This window comes from Eriocheir sinensis, chromosome 39 (genome assembly GCF_024679095.1).
Source record: "Eriocheir sinensis breed Jianghai 21 chromosome 39, ASM2467909v1, whole genome shotgun sequence".
In the NCBI taxonomy this organism is placed as follows: domain Eukaryota; kingdom Metazoa; phylum Arthropoda; class Malacostraca; order Decapoda; family Varunidae; genus Eriocheir; species Eriocheir sinensis.
In genome coordinates, this window is record NC_066547.1 from 15,310,795 (window position 1) to 15,318,116 (window position 7,322).

General features: G+C 45.3%; 1 long non-coding RNA gene across 1 annotated transcript in view; it reads right to left on the reverse strand.

Moving 5' to 3' along the window:
• LOC127009060 (uncharacterized) overlaps positions 1–7,083 on the reverse strand; it is a 28,108-nt gene extending 21,025 nt beyond the window's left edge. The window contains exon 1 of the long non-coding RNA XR_007761553.1: positions 5,804–7,083. This is a non-coding gene — a long non-coding RNA (uncharacterized LOC127009060). The remainder of the gene's footprint in view (positions 1–5,803) is intronic.
• Between the last annotated feature and the right edge of the window lie 239 nt (positions 7,084–7,322).

Genomic DNA, 7,322 nt, shown 5'->3' on the forward strand with positions numbered 1-7,322 from the left:
GCAAACTAAGATGGAAAAATAAAAATCTATTTACACTTGATAGGATTGAGTCTTTATCCAATCTCTTCGAGTGACGGGGAATGAAAGGCTCTCCAGGCTCGGCTCACTCGCTCACACCCTAAGCTGATTTTACCTCTCTTTCTTGACTAATTGTATATAATGCTTCATATATACACTCTGCGGCTGTTAAGAATAATGAACACAGCACGATGTTCCTTAGGGCAGTGCGTTGGTATGGATATATAGAATAGTGCGGTTTTATTTTTTTATTTTTTTTACATCTAAGCCTGTAGCGCCGGTAGGCTTTCTTCAGGGAATGGACTGCTGTGTGGTACGACTGCGTGAATGTGTTGTAAACATTTTTCCACGTGTATTTTTTTTTTTACAACAGAAGGCTTATGGACCTGATGGAGTGCCTCCTATTATCCTTAAAATCTGTGCCTACGTGCTGTCACCCTGCCTGGTCAAACTCTTTCGCCTCTGCCTGTCAACATCTACCTTTCCTTCCTGCTGGAAGTATGCCTTCATACAGCCTGTGCCTTAGAAGGGTGACCGTTCCAATCCTTCAAACTACCGTCCTAGAGCTTTACTTTCTTGTCTATCTAAAGCTTTTGAATCAATCCTTAACCGGAAAATTCAAAAGCACCTTTCCACTTCTGACCTTCTATCTGATCGCCAGTATGGGTTCCGCAAGGGGCGTTCTACTGGTGATCTCCTTGCCTTCCTAACTGACTCTTGGTCATCCTCTCTTAGCCGTTTCGGTGAAACCTTTGCTATTGCGCTGGACATATCAAAAACTTTTGATAGGGTCTGGCACAAATCTTTGCTTTCCAAACTACCCTCCTACGGTTTCTATCCTTCTCTCTGTACCTTTATATCCAGTTTCCTTTCTGACCGTTCTATTTCTGCTGTGGTAGACGGTCACTGTTCTTCCCCTAAACCTATTAACAGTGGTGTCCCACAGGGTTCTGTCCTATCTCTCACTCTCTTTCTGTTGTTCATTGATGATCTTCTTTCCAAAACGAACTGTCCTATCCATTCTTTCGCCGATGACTCCACTCTGCATTACTCAACTTCTTTTAATAGAAGGCCCACCCTACAGGAACTTAACGATTCAAGGCTGGAGGCAACAGAACGCTTAGCCTCAGACCTTACTATTATTTCCGATTGGGACAAGAGGAACCTGGTGTCCTTCAACGCCTCAAAAACACAGTTTCTCCACCTATCCACTCGACACAATCTTCCAAACAACTATCCCCTATTCTTTGACAACACTCAGCTATCACTTTCTTCAACACTAAACATCCTCGGTCTATCCTTAACTCAAAATCTCAACTGGAAACTTCATATCTCATCTCTTACTAAATCAGCTTCCTCGAGGCTGGGCGTTCTGTACCGTCTCCGCCAGTTCTTCTCCCCCGCACAGTTGCTATCCATTTACAGGGGCCTTGTCCGCCCTCGTATGGAGTATGCATCTCATGTGTGGGGGGGCTCCACTCACACAGCTCTCCTTGACAGAGTGGAGTCAAAGGCTCTTCGTCTCATCAGCTCTCCTCCTCATACTGATAGTCTTCTACCTCTCAAATTCCGCCGCCATGTTGCCTCTCTTTCTATCTTCTATCGATATTTTCATGCTGACTGCTCTTTTGAACTTGCTAACTGCATGCCTCCCCCCCTCCCGCGGCCCCGCTGCACACGACTTTCTACTCATGCTCATCCCTATACTGTCCAAGTCCCTTATGCAAGAGTCAACCAGCATCTTCACTCTTTCATCCCTCACGCTGGTAAACTCTGGAACAATCTTCCTTCATCTGTATTTCCTCCTGCCTACGACTTGAACTCTTTCAAGAGGAGGGTATCAGGACACCTCTCCTCCCGAAATTGACCTCTCTTTTTGGACACTCCTTTGACTTCTATTCAGGAGCAGTAAGTAGCGGGCTTTCTTATAATATTTTTCTTTACGCCCTTGAACTGTCTCCTTTGCTGTAAAAAAAAAAAAAAAAAAAAAAAAAAAAAGAGGGAGCAGGTCAAGGAAAAAGAAACGTAAGTCGCTGCTCCTGTGAATAAAAAAAAGTGTGAATATGTGCGTGCCTATGTCATCGCATGGAAAGATGATGGTGCTACTTTAACGTTAATTATTTGGTGTTAATAACTTTGATGTGCATTTCAACGCATGGTGATTGGGCGGCTACGTGCAAAGTCTCAGAATTTCAGTATCAGTAAAAATATTGGTGACTATACAACTCTCGATATATAGACAGATAAAGATATGTAAAGAGAGCGAGATCAAACATACTATTCCGTGAGACTGATTTGACATAAACTGCCCGCATAGTCCGACAACGCCAGCTCCGGTTATACGGGCTTGTGGCACGTGACCCAGAAGCCGACCTTGCTCGTCGGGTTGTCTCTGTAAAAGACAATCCTGAGTGGAGGAGGCCAAGGGGACGGCCACAGAGTTCGTAGCTTGAAGAAGTCGATAGATCCTGCCAGGAGGTACTCAGGATTGGAAGGGGGCCTGCATTGGGACTTGCCCGAAGGGCTCCCGGACTTGGCGTCGTAGGGTGGGCGAGGCGACGCGCCCCCCGGCGTATGTCCTCATTGATTGATTGACTGAAGCATACATTCATGTCATTCTACCCCGGTCTGATTATGTGCTGGACTCGTCACTGAGTCGTCAACCAGTACCCTCCGAGGAGGAGTTTTCTTGAGCCCAATGGCCCGATCTGTAGGTAGGTACTTCACACTGTCACACACCACATATCCCCGTCCCATTTATTCAAGGGGGGACAGTAGCCGATACTATCAACGAAAAAACTTTCGGCCTGAGCAAGGTGCTAAGGTAAGTCCTAAGTCTATGCATATAAATCTATAGATAGAGAGATAGATATAGGTAGATATATATCTAGATAGATAGATAGATATAAATAGATTTAGTTAAGCCTGCCGGTTGGCATTGCTAGGCGTAATCCACTGCATTGTGTGTGTGGGGGGGGGAGGGAGGGGGTAGCATTAGTATAAACTCCACTTGGTCTGGATTAAGTCAGCCTGCAGGAAGATAAGACGGAGGCGCGGTACAAGTGGCAGGCGCAGACTCGGTGCCGCTCCGCGATATTCAATAACGTGAGATGCCTTCGTCGAATAGTGATAAGGCAAGTTTATACACATACGCAAGTTTACCTTCAACATCTTCCCTCCACCCACCCACCCCGCCCGGTGCCTCACTGTTCACTCCCAGCCCTCCTTCACTCAACATCTGACTCCCTTCTCAACGTAATTCCTCTCCCATCTGTCCGTCATTCCGTTTCCATTAGTTACTCTTCCTTCCATTCTTATTCTCTCTCCTTTCTGCTCTTGCTTTACCTCCTATCATGCTCCCTCTCTCCACTCCTACACTCATGCTCTCTCGCTATGCTCTCATTCCCTTCTTTCCCCACTGCTCGCGCTCCTTCATTCACCTTTACTCCCACTCCCTTCCTTCCCCTTCATTCACGCCCCCTTCCTTGCCCAATCAAACTCCCTTCTTTACCCAATCACTCCTACTCCCTTCCTTCCCCTTCACTCATGCTCCCTTCCTTCCCCTTCACTCACGCTCCCTTCCTTCCCCTTCACTCAGGCTCCCTTCCTTACCCAATCACTCCTACTCCCTTCCTTCCCTTTCATTCACGCTCCCTTCCTTCCCTTTCACTCACGTTGCCCTCCCTCCTCAATCACACTCCCACTCCACCCACGCTCCTTTCCACTGGGCCACCCTAGCTTCCTTCCTTTCCCTCCCCTCATCTCCCCTCTCCTTTTTGTGCCTCCAACTCGGCCCTGAACACACGAATAATCGAGGCTCATTCTTCACTAAGGTCGCGGCAACGTTCGCTCCCGAGACGCGGCTGAAGATGGATCACGGCGGAGGCTGACGCAGGAGAATGTAGCAATATTTTCCAGCACATGTCGGGATGCAGGACGAGAGGCGGACCACTCGCGACCGTAACACGTGGAGGCGGCAGGAGAAGGTGGCGGGGAGGGAGGGGCAAGGCCAAGGAAAATAATGAGAGACTCTTTGCTTAACCCGTCCACTGCGATTGGTACGGATTCAGCTTTCACTGGTAGCCTGGTAACATATACTCCCAGGTCTTTCTCTGCTTCTGTGGTGGATAGTGGAGTGTTTTTCATGTGGTATTGGTATGCTGGATATCCTCTCCCAAGGTGCAGCAGTTTACATTTTTCCTCATTGAATTGTAGCAGACACTTTTTGTTCCATTCCTGTAGCTTGGTGATGTCTTCTTGTGGGAAATCCGAGGTCAAGGGGTTAAAGATATCTAGCAGACAAATACATACCTTATTCTTCGAGATTTTGGTATTTTATTCTATGAGAACAATAACATGATAAAAAAAAAAGATGTTTGGAGGGGGGGCTGTTGGTTAGTATTTTCTCTTACTCACCAACCAGTATATGAAAAAAAAGCGTTTCGAAACGGGTATCCAGCAGAGTTGTGGAAACGGCTACAGAAGAAATGAAACGTGAGTGATGGCAAATCCAGTCACCTCGGTTTTGACGCCACTTCGCTTATGAAACAAAACTATTTAAGTCATAAATTAGCACGCAGAGTTTACTCGATGCCATTTAAAAAAAAGACAGGCGTTAATTACACTTAAATCAACGAAAAAGTATGAGAGTTTACATCATCTGTAGATCATTCCGTGCCTCAGCGGGAGTGTAGTTCAACTGTTGACTTGCAAAGACAGAGGGGTAGAACACACACACACACACACACACACACACACACACACACACACACACACACACACACACACACACACGTTATTAGTATATTATAGTAGACGACACGCAGGAACACATGAACCATTTGAAGTTTCGTTCAGTCATGTCATACTTGAGACACGCAGCTGTGAAATACTACGTAATCAAAAGTGATACGCAGTAGTACTGTAATCATGTATAATGCTGTCATCTATATGTGCATGGCATGACTGCTTACCAAATGACCATTGCATGACACAAATAATGGAGCCTCCCAGAATTCATTTCAGAACTTTTGTGTTCCTTTGTTGCCTTATGAGTTACCATGGGCCTCCATAAGCCCGCTTGATTATTGTATGTATTACACCAAGTTTGTCAAACATGGAGCAGCTGATCATATAGAAATAAGGTAATGTTTGTAAAATATATGGTTTACATTAAATGTCTATTTTTATAAACGTAGTAGCTACAACGAAACGAAGTCACTATCACAGGTAAGGGTGTGGTGGAACCATCGCGCTCCGAGCTCTGCTTAACCAATCTGTGGCCGAACTGTCCCACACAGAAACTAAGTAAATTTTTGATGCTCAATATCAAGGCTGATGCCAGATGCCAGATGCCACACACACACACACACACACACACACACACACACACACACACACACACACACACACACACACTGTCATCCCAACAGCAATTATATCATTATTTACGGTTAGAGCATTAAACTATAACAAGTTAGAGCGAGGCTTTGAATGGTTCATAACGTGTTCCTGACTGTCTTGTCAGTAACAGGTTGCCTCCGTCCAAAAAGATATAAATCTAAATCCGGCCCTGGCCTGTACGATTTGCTTATTATGATTTCAAAGTGTACCACGAGTTACGAATATATATTATACAACAGCTATGAGTGTAAACTATGTTAGGGAAATTATATGTTAAAGAAAGTGTACTTGGGTTCAAATATATTAAGCGGTATATTGGTTGACTTGATTGAAGGAAAGATTACAAAAATGCAAATCTAATTGCAGACGGGGGCAGACTTACTGGCTGTGCCGACGAGTGGTGACGACGATGAGCGGGACCAAGAGGATGACAAACTCGTGGAACGGAACAACACGACGATATATCACATTACATGACGCTGCCGCTGCCGCCTCCTCCTCCGTCTCATAAGTCTTCCACATCAACCTCCCTTTCAACTTTTCCCCACGCCCACACTATCGCTCGTGCCAATTTCTGAAGTATCACGCATCACAGAATTCCTTACAGGCCCGCGCTGCCGCCGTCCCCGCTGACGCTTGGCCCTGGCAAGATGAGGGCGGCGGCGGTACGGGGTTCGGTTCTTCACGCGATTCATTGCCAGCTCTCCTTCCGACGCTTACGTTCCTGCAACATGTCAGATCATTATGTTTTATGGAGAGGAAACGCATCTACACGGATGAAAGTATTAAACAAAAGATATATTAACATCTGCGACGTTTAATCGAGTGATGAACCATTTACTCAACGAAGCTTCACATAAATCCTCGTAAACAACACAGTCGCCCCTCTCATGGCGTTACGTCCCTGCTGTTGCTTCTCCGTCATTTGTCTATCATTGTTGTCACTACCACTTCTCCTTATCTCTACTAGTTCTTGGTTTTCCTGCGTCTTGGTTTACATTTACACGCACCTAAGGAATGTTAACACTTATCATGTACAAATCGATCAAGCACAAACACAAGACAGCGAGCCGCACCAGGCCACCCAACACCGGATGCTGGAATACACTGACCGAAGATGGAAGGAGCAAGAAGGAATTGAGAAATATTCGTCGTGGACTAATCGAGTGCCGGAAACAGTGACAATCCAAAATGTGCCTGCAACACTAACTCCACTAGATAATGACGAAGAATAATTTAGGATCACATAAACATTTAAAGTCAATGCAATGAACGCAAAGTCATTTCTAGTACAGGACGCAGGTAAGACAGAGGGAAAACGGAGAAGATCGCTTCGCTGAGAGGGGTTGCCATGCACTGTAGGCCGTGACGTCACTTCTCCACACTCATTGGCTAGCTGTTCGTGCATCCAGTAACAATTTTTATGTCGCTAGTTAATTTTAATGTGCGATAAAACCATCACGATAAAGTGTGTATGCCATGTACCACAATGAGGTGAGGGGAAGAAGGGTGTTGGTGATCGATATGTGTTGCGTGTGTTTGTAATTTTCCCTGCCGCTGGGGGTGAGCGGCGCTGCGTCTGTTCTGGGTCGTGTTATTACGTCGAAGACAGGGACAGGTTGTTATAAAAGTTGTCTTTGTTTTAGTATCTTAGTAATGTACCATCATTTTTTATCATTATTATTATTATTATTATTGCTTTAGTAGTAAAATGTTTGAGTATATTAGTCGTATATAATCATTTTCACTGTTGTTGTTGTTGTTGTTGTTGTTGTTGTTGTTGTTGTTGTTGTTAGGATGGTAGTAGAAATAATTCAACCCTTTCTTTATCTCTTCCATCTAATCTTCCTTCACCACCACCACCACCACCACCTCCTCCTCCTCTGCCTCCTCCTCCATAT